General features: G+C 40.3%; 1 protein-coding gene across 2 annotated transcripts in view; it reads left to right on the plus strand.

The window, feature by feature from the left end:
* The first annotated feature begins 2,723 nt into the window (after positions 1-2,723).
* Positions 2,724-16,955, plus strand: part of PTPRE (protein tyrosine phosphatase receptor type E) — a 245,356-nt gene continuing 231,124 nt past the window's right edge. For both annotated transcript variants that reach the window (XM_056528880.1, XM_056528879.1), the window contains exon 1: positions 2,724-3,085. The gene's annotated coding sequence lies outside the window, so the exon portion shown is untranslated. The remainder of the gene's footprint in view (positions 3,086-16,955) is intronic.

Raw genomic sequence — 16,955 nt, forward strand, 5'->3', positions numbered from 1 at the left:
ATCTGGACTCATTGCTGCCACTTCAGAACTCTCCAGCGCTTTGTTGCCATCCATTTCTGGGGGCTTTTTGATGTATGTTTGGGATCATTGTCCTGCTGGAAGACCCAAGATCTTCGACGCAAACCCAGCTTTCTGACACTGGGCTGTACGGTGCGACCCGTTGGTAATCCTCAGATTTCATGATGCCTTGTACACATTCAAGGCACCCAGTGCCAGAGGCAGCAAAACAACCCCAAAACATTATTGAACCTCCACCATATTTCACTGTAGGTACTGTGTTCTTTTCTTTGTAGGCCTCATTCCGTTTTCGGTAAACAGTAGAATGGTGTGATTTACCAAAAAGCTCTATCTTGGTCTCATCCGTCCACAAGACATTTTCCCAGAAGGATTTTGGCTTACTCAAGTTCATTTTGGCAAAATGTAGTCTTGCTTTTTTATGTCTCTGTGTCAGCAGTGGGGTCCTCCTGGGTCTCCTCCATAGTGTTTCATTTCATTTAAATGTCGACGGATAGTTCGCGCTGACACTGATGCTCCCTGAGCCTGCAGGACAGCTTGAATATCTTTGGAACTTGTTTGGGGCTGCTTATCCACCATCCAGACTATCCTGCGTGGACACCTTTCATCAATATTTCTCTTCCATCTACGCCCAGGGAGATTAGCTACAGTGCCATGGGTTGCAAATTTCTTGATAATGTTGCGCACTGTGGACAAAGGCAAATCTAGATCTCTGGAGATGGACTTGGAACCTTGAGATTGTTGATATATTTCCACAATTTTGGTTCTCAAATCCTCAGACAGCTCTTTTCTCCTCTTTCTGTTGTCCATGCTTAGTAAGGCACACACAGACACACAATGCAAAGACTAAGTGAACTTCTCTCCTTTTTATCTGCTTTCAGGTGTGATTTTTATATTGTCCACAGCTGTTACTTGCCCCAGGTGAGTTTAAAGGAGCATCACATGCTTGAAACAATCTTATTTTTCCACAATTTTGAAAGGGTGCCAATAATTTTGTCCAGACCATGTTTGGAGTTTGGTGACATTAAGTCCAATTTTCTTTTTTCCTCCCTTTTTTGGTTTAGTTCCAATACACACAAAGGGAATAAACATGTGAATAGCAAAACATGTGTTACTGCAATCATTTTCTGTGAGAAATACTTCATTTTCTTGAAAAATTTCACGAGTGCCAACATTTATGGCCATAACTGTATCGATGTCATATCTATCTATCTTTCTATGTCATATCTATCTATCTATCTATCTATGTATCTATCTCATATCTATCTATCTCATATCTATCTATCTATCTATTTCATATTTATCTATATCATATCAATCTATCTCTTTATCTATTTATCTCATATCTATCTATCTATTTCATATCTATCTATCTATTTCATATCTATCTATCTCTCTCTCTCATATCTATCTCTCTCATATCTATCTATCTATTCAAGTGCAAAAGGTGGTGGATTTATTAGCCTGGCGGCATAGCGACGTTAAGCTTGAGAAAGGCTGCAAGCGGGCAGCCGAAACGTCGTTATGCCGTCAGGCTAATAAATCCACCACCTTTTGCACTTATTTTTGGTTTGCTGCGGAGTTTTTCATTTTGATTATCTACCTTTGACCCGTCACCTGGGACAATAGACTGCTGGCACCCATCATCTGTCTTCCTTTACTTCGGTTGTGCTGCCCCACAGTTACATTTATCTATCTATCTCATATCTATCTCTCTCATATCTCATATCTATCTATCTCATATCTATCTATCTATCTATCTATCTCATATCAATCTATTATCTATCTCATATCTATCTATCTCTCTCTCTCTCTCTCATATCTCATATCTATCTCATATCTATCTATCTCATATCTATCTCATATCTATCTATCTCATATCTATCTATCTATCTATCTCATATCTATCTCATATCTATCTATCTCATATCTATCTCATATCTATCTATCTCATATCTATCTATCTATCTATCTATCTCATATCTATCTATCTCATATCGATCTCATATCTATCTATCTCATATCTATCTATCTATCTCATATCTATTTATCTATCTATCTCATATCTATCTATCTCACATCTATCTTTCTATCTCATATCTATCTATCTCATATCTATCTATCTCATATCTATCTATCTATCTATCTATCTATCTCATATCTATCTCACATCTATCTATCTATCTATCTCATATCTATCTCACATCTATCTATCTATCTATCTCATATCTATCTATCCCATATCTATCTATCTCTATCTATCTATCTATCTATTAATCTATCTATCTATCTATCTATCTATCTATCTATCTATCTATCTATCTATCTATCTCATATCTATCTATCTCATATCTATCTATCTCTCTCATATCTATCTATCTCACATCTATCTATCTATCTATCTATCTATATATCTCATATCTATCTCATATCTATCTATCTATCTCATATCTATCTATCTATCCCATATCTATCTATCTATCTATCTATCTATCTATCTATCTATCAATCAATCAATCTATCTATCTATGTCTTATCTACCTGTCGGTGTTTTCTATCCTATCCACTGATGGTTTCCCATAAACTCTAGAAGAGAATGATACAGTATGTTGAGGTTGTAGAGAAGCAGTGAGCAGGCAGGAGGAGGAGGAGGAGGAGGAGGAGGAGGAGGAGGAGGAGGCTCTTACCATTCATGGCCCTGACTGACATGTACAGTAGGAGAGCAGTGACACATCCAGCAGGCTGCTCCCCTGCAGTGTGGGGATAGGCTGTGTGTGAACTGGCCCCTCCAGCAGTGGCTGTGTCTTCAGGACACACACTCACCTCCGTACAGTGTGCTGAGGATTGGTACCGGACCGCAGGGTGATACCAGGCTGGGCACCCCCCCCCCCCCATCCCCGGGCTCAGCTCTGGATCAGCACATGGGAGGATTGTTCTGCCTGAGTAACACTGACCGGGAGATGAAGCGCCGCGGGAGCGGGGAGTGCAGCGCCGTCCCCGGGGAGTGCAGTGCGGAGACAGCGGCTCCAGTGTAGTGATCTCCCGAGGTGACAGCTCCAGCTGACTACAAGTAAGAGGGGGATACATGGGACCGCAGCTGATGCAGAACCTCCTGGGTGTGGGGGATGACAGGGGATGCGTTTATTTAAATATCAATGTGTATTATGTCATTTTCTGCAAGGACCACAGTTGCTGCAGAACCTCACTCCTACAGGGCATAGCATAGGTTTTTACATTAACCACAGCTGATGCAGAACCTCATGCCTCTAAGTCAGTGTTTCCCAACCAGGGTGCCTCCAGCTGTTGCAAAACTACATCTCCCAGCATGCCCGGACAGCCTTTGGCTGTCCGGGCATGCTGGGAGATGTAGTTTTGCAACAGCTGGAGGCACCCTGGTTGGGAAACACTGCTCTAAAACTGATGCGAAAACTCATAGCATACAGACTGCAGCTGATACAGAACCTCTTACCTATAAGGTGTTGCATAGATTATGTATAGACCCCAACACAGTGTTCTGAGCTTACCACAGCTGATGCAGAACCTCATTTCTACAAAGGCTAGCATAGATTAGGTACAGAGCTCAGCACCGTGTTATGAACATTCCTCAGCTGATGCAGAACCTCTTACCTATAAGGTGTTGCATAGATTATGTATAGACCCCAACACAGTGTTCTGAGCTTACCACAGCTGATGCAGAACCTCATTTCTACAAGGGTTAGCATAGATCAGGTGCAGAGCTCAGCACCGTGTTATGAACATTCCTCAGCTGATGCAGAACCTCATCACAAGACTTAGCATGCACAGACCACAGCTAATGCAGAAAAGAGCAGCTTAGGTTCTGAACAGCCTTTAGCTGATGCAGCATCTCAATCTCACAGCTGATGCAGAACTTCATTTCGTTAAGGCAGAGCACAGTGAGGGCTCAGTGAGAATGTACAAGTAATGGTTGGATAGCAGTGTACATTATGCAATGCTCTGCAGAGTGCTCAGCTGATGCAGAACCTCATACTGAGAGCACGATGTTCTGCAGAGACTGATGCAAAGCCTCAGGTCCAGGGTGACTGCAGAGTATGTGGTTAGTGTGGTGTAGAAGCTGCATTTAATGCATAACAAATCAGTCACATGTCCTCCCCCAGCCAATCACAGGCCAGCTCTATACTAGCAGATTTACTAGTGTATTCAAATCTTTCCCTGCCATGTGGGTTCACCTGAGTACAGCTCCTGACAGAACTAGAAGACTGGTGTCCTTACCGTTCCTCCAAACCTGTGGCTTTCAGGAATGATGGGAGTTGTAGGTCCGCAACAGTTAAAGATCCGCAGACATCACTGTGATGTGTTGTATTTCATACCGAATCTTTAGGAATTCACATACCAAGTGAGAAGATGCAGTGTACCTTGTCTTAAAGGGGTACTCCGGCTGAAAACATCATTTTACATTTTTTTTAAATATTTTTTGGATCTCTCTGTTCGTATCAGGAGCAAAACTTATGCTGCTCTGGACAGTTCCTGATGGTGTCAGTAGAGAGCAATGTGGACAGGAAAAAAAATAGAAATCCAAAAAGAAAGGAACTTTCGCTGTAATATATAGCTGCTAATAAGTACTGGAAAGATAAAGATTTTTTAATAGAAGTAATTTACAAATCTGTTTAACGTTCTTGCACCAGTTGATTAAACAAAAATGGGCCCTGATGTCTGAAGAGTCAAGCGAGTCTATCTCATCTATCTATCTCATATCTATCTATCTATCTCATATCTATCTATCTATCTCATATCTATCTATCTCATATCTATCTCATATCTATCTATCTCATATCTATCTATCCATCTATCTATCTATCTATCTATCTCATATCTATCTATCATATCTATCTATCATATCTATCTATCTCATATCTATCTATCTCATATCTATCTATCATATCTATCTCATATCTATCTATCTCATATCTATCTATCTCATATCTATCTATCTCATAGCTATCTATCTATCTATCTATCTCATATCTATCTATCTGTCTATCTATCTCATATCTATCTATCTCATATCTATCTCATATATATCTCATATCTATCTATCTCATATCTATCTATCTATCTATCTCATATCTATCCATCTATGTATCTCATATCTATCTATCAATCTCATATCTATCTATCTATCCATCTATGTATCTCATATCTATCTATCTATCTGTCTATCTAGCAATAATCCAACAGCAATCCAAGAATTGTGAAAAACTGTGGTAGTTTATTCACCCATGTCTGTGCGACGTTTCGGCTACCCGCTTGTAGCCTTTCTCAAGCTTGAGAAAGGCTACAAGCGGGTAGCCAAAACGTCGCACAGACATGGGTGAATAAACTACCACAGTTTTTCACAATTCTTGGAGTGCTGTTGGATTATTGCTTTTGAAGTTTGTGGGGATCCGTGACCTGGTCCCTTGGCCTGCCTGAACCCTTCACCATTGATCAATGCTTGGTTGTGCTGCTTCTCCCTCCTTCTACTACTACTACTATCTATCTATCTATCTCATATTTAATTATCTATTTCATATCTATCTATTTTATATCTATCTATCTTTCGAGCTCATATCTATCTATCTATCTCATATCTATCTATCTATCCATCTATCTCATATCTATCTCATATCTATCTATATATCTATCTATCTATCTCATATCTATCTATCTATTATCTCATATCTATCTATCTATCTATCTATCTATCCATCTATCTCATATCTATCTATCTATCCATCTATCTCATATCTATCTATCTCATATCTATCTATCTATCTATCTAGAAAAAGGAAAAATAGCAGCACACAGGTACTTCGGTGAAAAAATGTGGTCTTTATTCACCCATCATCAGAGGCCAAATTTTTTCACCAAAGTACCTGTGTGCTGCTATTTTTCTTTTTTCTACATTTTTTGGGACTTTCACATTGGGACCAAGTCTAACATAGCTAGCACCAGAAGATTCTCTTTTTCCAGTGCTGCCCATATTTGTCTTCTTTACCTATCTATCTCATATCTATCTATCTATCTATCTATCTATCTATCTATCTATTTTCTATCTATCTATTTGCTATCTATTTTCTATCTATCTGTCTATCTATCTATCTATCTATCTATCTAATCTGACTTTTCAGTCTCCCCCTGTAAGATTAGATTTATTCTCAGATTCAGAGAACGTTCTTCTATATTTACTCGGGATCTCCTTGTTATTTTGGCTCCTGTCAGGTCTGTTTGTTTATCCGTGTGAATGAATCCTTGTATCTTGTGCAGTCAGCAGTCCTGTGTAAGCATCTGATGCATAGAGAATGGATCTCTGGAGCCTCCGGCGGATATTTCATTCTTGGCCTCAGTAAACACAAGTATTTTGGTGCAGAATCACTGATACGGTGTCAATGGTAAACACATTACTTAGAGTCCTACAAGGGGCACATGGACCCCTTAGAATAAAGCGGCCACTATATTGTGTTTGGTGCCTTCTTCCCACAGAATTCCACAAATACTTTATGTCCTGTAGATGCTTTGTGTTGACATAATCGTGTGGTCACAACCATGAGATTAGGAAAATAACTGGGCTGCATTTTTTTTTCTTTTTCTTTAATTATAATAGTTTCTGAAAATGATTTGTGACCATCTATATGGTTGTTATTGCAAATTCCACAGGGGCTGTCACCCAATTTCTTTAATGCTAAATTGTGTTATTTTCTAGTTATGGAGTTATGGAAAGATAGACAGATAGCTAAATAGAAATAAATAGGTAGATAAATAAATAGATAGATATTAGATAAATAGATTAGTACATAGATAATAGCTGATAGATAAATAGATACATTTGAGATAGATACATAAATATTAGATATGAGATAGATATGAGATAGATAGATAGATAGATAGATAGATAGATAGATAGATATGATATATATAGATACAGTGGGGGATCAAAAGTTTGGGCCCCCCAGGTAAAAATTTGTATTAATGTGCATAAAGAAGCCAAGGAAAGATGGAAAAAGCTCCAAAAGGCATCAAATTACAGATTAGACATTCTTATAATATGTCAACAAAAGTTAGATTTTATTTCCATCATTTACACTTTCAAAATAACAGAAAACAAAAAAATGGCATCTGCAAAAGTTTGGGCACCCTGCAGAGTTAATATCTCCCCCCTTTGGCAAGTATCACAGCTTGTAAACTCTTTTGGTAGCCAGCCAAGAGTCTTTCAATTCTTGTTTGAGGTATCTTTGCCCATTCTCCCTTACAAAAGTCTTCCAGTTCTTTGAGATTTCTGGGCTGTCTGTCACGCACTGATTTTAAGGTCTATCCATAGATTTTCAATTATGTTGAGGTCAGGATATTGTGAAGGCCATGGCAAAACTTTCAGTTTACACCTCTTGATGTAATCCCCTGTGGATTTCGAGGTGTGTTTAGGATCATTGTCCATTTGTAGAAGCCATCCTCTCTTTAACTTCAACTTTTTCACCAATGGCATCAAGTTAGCGTCCAAAATTAGCTGAAATTTTATTGAATCCATTTTTCCTTCTACTCGTGAGATGTTCCCTGTGCCACTGGCTGCAATACAACACCAAAGCATGATTGATCCACCCCCATGCTTAACAGTTGGATAGAGGTTCTTTTCATTAAATTCTGTTTTCCTTCTTCTCCAAACGTACCTTTGCTCATTCTGGCCAAAAAGTTCCATTTTAACCTCATCGGTCCACAGAACTGGTTTCCAAAATGCATCAGGCTTATCTATATGTTCATTTGGAAAGTTCAACCGCTGATTTTTGTGGTGAGGACATAGAAGAGGTTTTCTTCTGATGACTCTTCCATGAAGACCATATTTGTACAAGTATCTCTTTATAGTGGAATAGTGTACCACAACTCCAGTGTCTGCCAGATCTTTCTGGAGGTATCGTGCAGTCAAATGTGGGTTTTGAATTGTTTTTCTTACAATCCTGCGAGCTGTTCTGTCTGATATTTTTCTTGGTCTTCCAGATCTTGCTTTAACTTCCACTGTTCCTGATGACTGCCATTTCTTAATTACATTACGAACAGAGGATATTGACATCTGAAAACGTTTTGCTATCTTCTAATAGCCTTCTCCAGCTTTGTGAGCGTCAACTATTTTCAGTTTCAGATTTCTAGACAACTGCTTAGAAGAACCCATGGTGCTGATTGTTGGGGCAAGGTCAGATGAGTCTGGGCAGTTAAAACCTTTGAGATTGACATCACCTGGTCTTCCCAGATGATGATTGAGAACAATCCATGACACTGGCAGGTCTCAGCTTTGCAAAGGAGGCAGCGTATCCTATAAATTCTGCAGGGTGCCCAAATTTTTTGCAGACTTTTTGACTTCTGTTATTTTGAAAGTGTAAATGATGGAAATAAAATCTAACTTTTGTTGACATATTATAAGAATGTCTAATCTGTAATTTGATGCCTTTTGGAGATTTTTCCATCTTTCCTTGGCTTCTTTATGCACATTAATACAAATTTTTACCATGGAAGGTAGTAATGGCGGCATGTTAAATGTATAAACGCCGGCTATCTAGTAATGGCTTTACTTCCGCTTTACACTAGATAGCCGGCGTTTGTACGTTTAACATGCCGCCATTACTACCTTCCATGTGGTGATTGTTTTCTTTGATCTAACCCCTCCTCCACATATGTTTTTAATTAATTTCTATTACTTATTTACACTATACATTGTTTTATGATGATCGGTTTGGTGCTGTGGGGATGTAACAGCACCAGGCACGATCTATGCTATTGCACATCTTCACTTATGTATAATTTGTATAATTATGTATTTGCTGATCACTGTATATCGTATGTTTATCATTTTAATTGATTGTAATCACTTTGTAATTGATCTTGTGTGTGATATACATAAAAAAAAACAGTGCTCTGGTCACTTCTGTATGCTTGATAAAGACTGTGTAGACAGGTGAAACGTTGCTTGCCACATATGACTGGAGTGCTGTGGGATGCTTTATTTTAGATCGATAGATAGATATGAGAAAGATATGAGAAAGATAGATAGATATGAGATACAGTCATGGTCGTAAATGTTGACACCCCTGAAATTTTTCAAGAAAATGAAGTATTTCTCACAGAAAAGGATTGCAGTAACACATGTTTTGCTATACACATGTTTATTCCCTTTGTGTGTATTGGAACTAAACCAAAAAAGGGAGGAAAAAAAGCAAATTGGACATAATGTCACCAAACTCCAAAATGGGCTGGACAAAATTCTTGTCACCCTTAACTTAACATATGGTGGCACACCCTTTGGAAAAAATAACCAAAATCACTGTATGATCTATGATGATGTGATTTATATATGAATGTTTACTATATTGTGACACTGGTGGTTTTACACTATTTTTATTAATGATATGATTGATGCACCTCTATTGGTACCTCTATTTATATGTGTGAGAAATTTTGGAATGTGCACTGCTTGATAATGACTGGGTGAGCCTGGTCGAAACGTCGCTTCTTGCTGTGAATACACCCATTTTATGGAATAAACCACTAAGCTTTTTTCACTTTTTTTGTGTGCTGCGGTGAGATCCTTTTTTGTTAGATAGATAGATAGATAGGAGATAGATGGAGATAGATGGTAGATATATAGATGATTGATAGATAGATAGATAGATAGATAGGTAGATATATATATATATATATATATATATATACAGTATAGAATATAGATAGATAGATAGATAGATAGATGGAGATAGATGGAGATAGATGGTAGATATATAGATGATTGATAGATAGATAGGTAGATAGGAGATAGATAGGAGATAGATGGTAGATATATAGATGATTGATAGATAGATAGATAGGTAGATAGGAGATAGATAGGAGATAGATGGTAGATATATAGATGATTGATAGATAGATAGATAGATAGATAGATAAGAGATAGATGGTAGATATATAGATGATTGATAGATAGATAGATAGATAGATAGATAGATAGGAGATAGACAGGAGATATATGGTAGATATATAGATGATTGATAGATAGATAGATAGATAGATAGATAGATAGATAGAAAGGAGATAGATGGTAGATATATAGATGATTGATAGATAGATAGATAGATAGGAGATAGATAGGAGATAGATGGTAGATATATAGATGATTGATAGATAGATAGATAGATAATAGATAGATAGGTAGATATAGATATACAGTATAGAATATAGATAGATAGTAATGAGATTACACTTTTGCGTGGACACATTCTGTTGCACAAGGACATAGCCTCCTCCTTCCTCAATCTGTATTTCTGGTCTGATCCCTTCTGTACGTTCTTATGATCTTTCTCTGTGGTAACATTTCTAAGACACGAGCTCAGGCCACCTTCTCACCACGTTATGTTGTTACCTCCAAGTTACACTTCTGTATACTGACAAATAATATGCTGACATATACCAGGCGTACTCGAAGCAGACACATGTCTAGTGACCATGTTCAGTCTATTTCCAGAACATATACTGTATATTCACTAGTCACAATCATTCTGATGTAATGTATTCCATGAACAAACCTATGTAGGCCAAAGGCTCTCCAGGCATACTGGAAGTTGTAGTTTTGCAACAGCTGGAGGCACCCTGGTTGGGAAACCCTGCCCTATAGAGAGTGTTTATTCATTTTACTGGGTTTTTAGGAAGTACTTACTTCCTGTTACTTGTTTTCTTGAGGAAATGGAGAGGTGAAGTCATATCCTAACAAGCCGGTGAAGACATTGGTGAAAATATATAGTGATTGTGAAATAGAAAAAGCAAATATGAATCCAATAGTTATCCTATTTTCACTCTCTGTGGAGGACCTAGCACATCTGTGGATTACATGGACCTCTCATTGTGCAACCTGTAATTTTCATTTTGCCTGTGGGGGTGCTGTGGGGAAATTAAATACTGGCTCAAAAGTTTTGAAGTGGATCACAGCCGATTGCTGAGGGGCTCAGCAGCAGGATCGGCTGTGAAACTTGTAATTCTTAATTTTGCCTGTGGGGGTGCTGCAGGGAAATTAAATACTGGCTCTGGTTTTAAAGCAGCTGATTTCTGTGGGGCCCAGCAACAGAAGAGGCTGTGACCTGCTTAGTTTTTGTGGATAACCAAATGTCATCCACCAAAGATCTGTGCCTAGTAACCTACTTCAGGGTCCTGTACAGTACATACAGTGTACTAGATAAATAACATGGAGCCGCCCTCACTGGTTTTCCATAGGAGCAGCTAATCTTGGCACAGGTATAGCAGTACAGAAAATGTAGTTCCGCATTGTACTGTAGAGAGGCGCTACATGCACTTTACAGGTGTTTTACCACTTAATTGCTCATAATGACCGGAAGGATTTTCTATGTAGATTAGCTATGTCTGTGGCTGTGTTAATGGGAACTTGTCAGTTACCTTATGGTTTATACACGCTCCCCAACACTTTGTAGCTACCGGACGTTGTACCCGTAAGTCTCCTGTGATCCCACCCCCCTACTTACCAGGTAATGGGAGCAGGGATTAAGCTTTGTCTAATGTAAAAATATGGCATTGCAGGAGACTTATGGGGGAGCATCTGAACATTGTGCCACACAGCTACAAGGTACTGGGGAGCGTTTATAAACCATAAGGGAGATGACTGGTTTCCTTACTCCCAAACTACTATCATTAGGGGCTCTCTGATCACACTCCTTTTTACAGATTCTTAATATACCCTCCCATTCTAGAGATATGAGGATTTATAATGTATCTGACAAATCAGGGAATCAGTCAGATGGGCGTGAACTTAATTTTAATTAGGGATCGACTGATTATCGGTTTGGCCGATATTGTCGGCCGATATTCACGATTTTGGACATTATCGGTATCGGCAATTACCTTGCCGATATGCCGATAATGACCCGCCCCCCCGGCCACAGACAACCGCCGCTGCCCCATTGCCTCCCCATCCTCTGGCCACATACCATCGCCGACGCTGCCCCATTGCCTCTCCATCCTCTGGCCACATACCGCCGCCGCTGCCCCATTGCCTCCCCATCCTCTGGCCACATACCATCGCCGACGCTGCCCCATTGCCTCCCCATCCTCTGGCCACATACCGCCGCCGCTGCCCCATTGCCTCCCCATCCTCTGGCCACATACCACTTCCGCTGCCCCATCGCCTCCCCATCCAGGGTGTTATAATTACCTGTTCCCGGGGTCCGCGCTACTTCTGGCTCCTGCGGCGTCCTTCGCTGTTGCTGTGCGCTGCGCAATGACGAGTGACGTCCTCAACGCGACATCACCATCAGTGCGCACAGTGACAGCGCAGGACGCCGCCGGAGCCAGAAGTATCGTGGACCCCGGGAACAGGTAATTATAATAACACCGGGGTTGGGGGAGGCAATGGGGCAGCGGTGGTGGTTGGACTCAGGAGGACCCCAGGACAGGCAGGGGGAGAGAATCGGGCGGTGGCGGCAGTCTCTGGCCCCGCAAAAGGGGGGGGGGGGAGAAATAGCCGATAACTTATCCGGAATATCTGTATAAGTTATCGGCTATTGGCCTGAAAGGTCACAGATTATCGGTATCGGCCCTAAAAAATCAATATCGGTCGATCCCTAATTTTTATAACGGGAGTGATGGGCGAGATTATATAGTCAGCGGGTGTTCATTAGGCATACACACCCCACAATGTATAACATTCACACCCTCTGACTGTATAATCCCACCCACTAAATGATATTCACTCCGATTATTAAAATTACAGTAAGTTCCCGCCCATCTGACTGCTTCCCATAATTGTAAGACAAGTTATATACCCTCACATCTCAGGAACGGGAGGGTGTATCCAGAAAGTGTAAAAAGGTGCGTGATCAGGGAGCCCTAAGCTATTTAATGACTGTAAAATCTAAATTTTTGGAATTGGCCACAGGTCCCCTTTAAATATGGCCCAGGACAGACCATTGTATAGTGAAAAATATTTATATATGCATTACTCCTATATTCGGGGGGGGGGGGGGGGGGGGGGGGCTTGTTGTCACATCTGTCACCCAAATTTTCCCCTACCTAGCAGAAATCCGGGAGGCATGCTGTTAATCTAATTTTCAGCCATTGACAATGTGGCTCCCGGGACGTCACGTTTGCAGCCCCTACACGCTGTACTTGTGACATTTCGCAGGTGTCAGCTGTTTTTAAATGACCGGTAATGAAGCCGAAACATCATGTGATGTAGATAAATAGACAGCAGATCAGCAGGTATGCACATTAGTCACCTCACATTATTGGAAAAAGTAAAGGTCAGGCAAAGGAAATATACAAGTTCCATTTCTCGTAAACCATAAAAATTAATAAGATAGGTAAAAAAAAAAAATGTAGCATCTATATAGTCTTTTTGTTTAAAAATCCTCTACCGTTTTGGGTATACAGCCCCTGTGCAGTCGTATGCGTCTCCATTGGTAGAGACGTCTGAATATTGTATAGTGTGTGTCAGCACGACCATTGTCAGCTGCCAGTTCTGCAGTGATCACATGATTTTTAGCCAGGGTTGAAATGTAGAAAAGGGGTCAACGTTGGAAAACATATTGAAAATGGTTATACAGCATTATTTTGTCCTAAGTTTATGTGTGGTGTTGCAGTTCAGTTCCATTGAAGTGAATAGTGCTGAGTTGTAATACCCACACACAACCTGAGGACAGGTGTGGCGCTGTATTTGGAGGAAAATAGCTATGTTTTAAAAATCTTGGCTAACCTCTTTAACCCCTTAAGGACCAAGCCCATTTTCACCTTGTCAATTAAATTTTTTAGGGAGGAAATTTAAATGAAAAACACAATTTTGCGCATTTTGGAGGGATTTGTTTTCACACTATATACTTTACAGTAAAAATTACGTGTTCTTTATTCTGTATGTTAATACGATTAAAATGATACCCATGGCTAGATACTTTTATATTTTTGTACCGCTTAAAAAAAATCTAAAACTTTTTGTACAAAATCAGTAATCTAAAATCGCCCTATTTTGACCATCTACAACTTTTTCATTTTTCCGTATATAGGGCAGGATGAGGGCTTATTTTTTGCGCCGTCATCTGTACTTTTTATCGATACCACATTTGCATATATAAAGCTTTTAGATAATTTTTTATTCATTTTCTTTAAATAAAATGTGACAAAAAAGTTACATTTTTGGACTTTTTACATTTTTTACGTTTACGCCATTCACCGTACGGGATCATTAACATTATATTTTGATATTACGGACATTTACGCACACGGCGATAGCAAATATGTTTATAAAAAAAATGTTTACGCTTTTTGGGGGTAAAATGGGAAAAACGGACAATTTTTATTGGGGGTGTTTTTTTTGACTTTGCACTGTTTTTTTTCTTGCAATTTCAATCAAACAAGTAATGGAGTGAAAATTTTAAAACATATACATTTTTTTTTCTTAAAAAACGAATGCAACCGGACATAATTTTCTAACCGTATACGGTTTTTAACTGTATACGGGTTGAAATTTGTACACACGTTTTGATACAGTTTAGTCAGGTTTTGAGGAATCTGTTTTTCATCAAAAACCTGATACGGGAACTGTATTGCAAAAACGTGGTGTGAACCCAGCCTAAGGTATTGGGGGAGATTTATCAAAACCTGTCTAGAGGAAAAGTTGCTGAGTTGCCCATAGCAACCAATCAGATCGCTTCTTTCATTTTTAACCTGACTGGTTGCTATGGGCAACTGGGCAACTTTTCCTCTGCACAGGTTTTGATAAATCTCCCCCATTGTCTTTGAGAAAATCTGTAAAAATTACACACATTACATTCGTATCTGAATAGTATAAAAATACATGGAACGTTAGGTGTGAACTCAGAATTATAACATATACCGTATATACTCGAGTATAAGCCGACCCGAATATAAGCCGAGGCCCCAAATTTCACCCCAAAAACCCAGGAAAAGTTATTGACTCGACTATAAGCCTAGGGTAGGAAATACATCATCCCCCATGTCATCATCCAGACCCCTGTCATCATCACCGCCTGTCAATCCCTTCAATCAGTGGTCTTCAACCTGCAGACCTCCAGATGTTGCAAAACTACAACTCCCAGCATGCCCGGACAGCCATCTTTCCAGTGAAGATAGACATCCCGGAACGCCTAACCCTCTCCACCGGACGGTCCCTGCAGCATAGATGGCCCGGACCAGCTCACCCTTCCTTACTACCGAGAGGAGGTGAATAGAAAACTAAAGGGGGGTCTGGATGATGACTAAGGCCGCAGTGGTCTTCAACCTGCGGACCTCCAGATGTTTCAAAACTACAACTCCCAGCATGCCCGGACAGCCGATGGCTGTCCGGGCATGCTGGGAGTTGTAGTTTTGCAACATCTGGAGGTCCCCAGGTTGAAGACCACTGAAGGGACTGACAGGCGGACAGTTCACTCGAGTATAAGCGACATAGAATGCCGTTTGGATCTGATAAGAAAACGTGAGCGGATAGTTTGGAGAAGAAAAGCGTGCCATTCGTGCAGGTTTCCTGCGAGGAGCCCAGCTGCGGGAGAGAGTCGCTTCTCATTTCCTTCCTCTGGTTATTTACGTGTTCTCACTCTTAATTGGCAAATAACGTATTGTCAATCCTCGGTCTAGAAAGAGGAAATGACATCCTGCGCTGTCCGTGCAATCTTACAATAGAAGGAATTATAAGCTGTACACTTCAAGAGCATTGATCGCTTGTGTAACTGACTGGTTTACTGAATACAAGAGGTTAAATGGGGTGTTCCCATTATAGACATTAATGGTTTATTCATAGGGTAGATCATAAATATCTGATGAGTGCAGGGCCCATGTTTGGTATGCAACCCCCATCATGTCTGGTAAGATGGGCACTGCCCACCTGGAGAATAAGGTGTCACATATGTGAGCAGCTTTACATCTTTGCTAGCACGTGATTGGTGAATCAGGATTTTATGGGTACACCCATTAATGCAGTGGTTCTCAACCTTTTTTCCCTGAGTACCCCTTGACAGCCCATTCCCAAAAAATTTTACCCCCGTACTAGAGACATTTTGTAATGATTATAGTATAATTCATATGCTTTACTTTCCTCTCCCTATCTCCCCAGTCCCCCGATTTACAGGTGACGTCTTCTCTAACTGGAGTTGTTCACTTTTCTTTTCTTCACAATCTGGCCTAGACCGCCATTGAGATTCCTCGCACACAAGACTTCTCCACAGAACCAGCCAAACCAAAATTTTAGGCTCCTTTCTGCAGTACAATACCCACCTATTTACAAATTCTCCATGTTTGGTGTCACACACAGTAATAGTACCCGCTATGCATCCCCATAAGGTTGTTAGGCCCCCTCTGTGCCCCCAAATATAGCTGTAGGCCCCCAAACTTCCCTCATATATAGTTGTAGGCCGCCATACTGTCCCGCTTTGTTGCTCCACTGCTCCTCTGGTCTGGGGACCTATTGTTATGGCTCATAGTAGTAGGTCCCCGGTCTGCAGGGGCAGTGGAGCAACAAAGCTGATGGTAGATACTGCCCACAGCAGCCCAGTGCCCGCGCTTCCCCTTTGCTGTCCTTCTCCGCTCCTTTTTCAAAGTGGTCAAGACCAGTAACCAGAGGCTGTGGCTGCCATTACTGATTTATTTTCAAGTACCCCCTGGAGAACTGCTAAGTACCCCTGGGGCTACTTGTACCCCACTGACTTAATGGATATGCCGTACATGTACAGTGATCCCTCAACTTACAATGGCCTCAACATACTATAGTTTCAACATACAATGGTCTTTTCTGGACAATCGTAAGTTGAAACCAGACTCAACATACAATGCTATGGACAGTCCAGATCTGTGTCAATGGCTGGAAGAACAGACCAATCAGAATGGGCACTCACTGGTAAAACCCCTGTATTACTGAAGTGCATGCACTGACTGGTGTCTGA

The sequence above is a fragment of the Hyla sarda genome, chromosome 7 (assembly GCF_029499605.1).
Source record: "Hyla sarda isolate aHylSar1 chromosome 7, aHylSar1.hap1, whole genome shotgun sequence".
In the NCBI taxonomy this organism is placed as follows: domain Eukaryota; kingdom Metazoa; phylum Chordata; class Amphibia; order Anura; family Hylidae; genus Hyla; species Hyla sarda.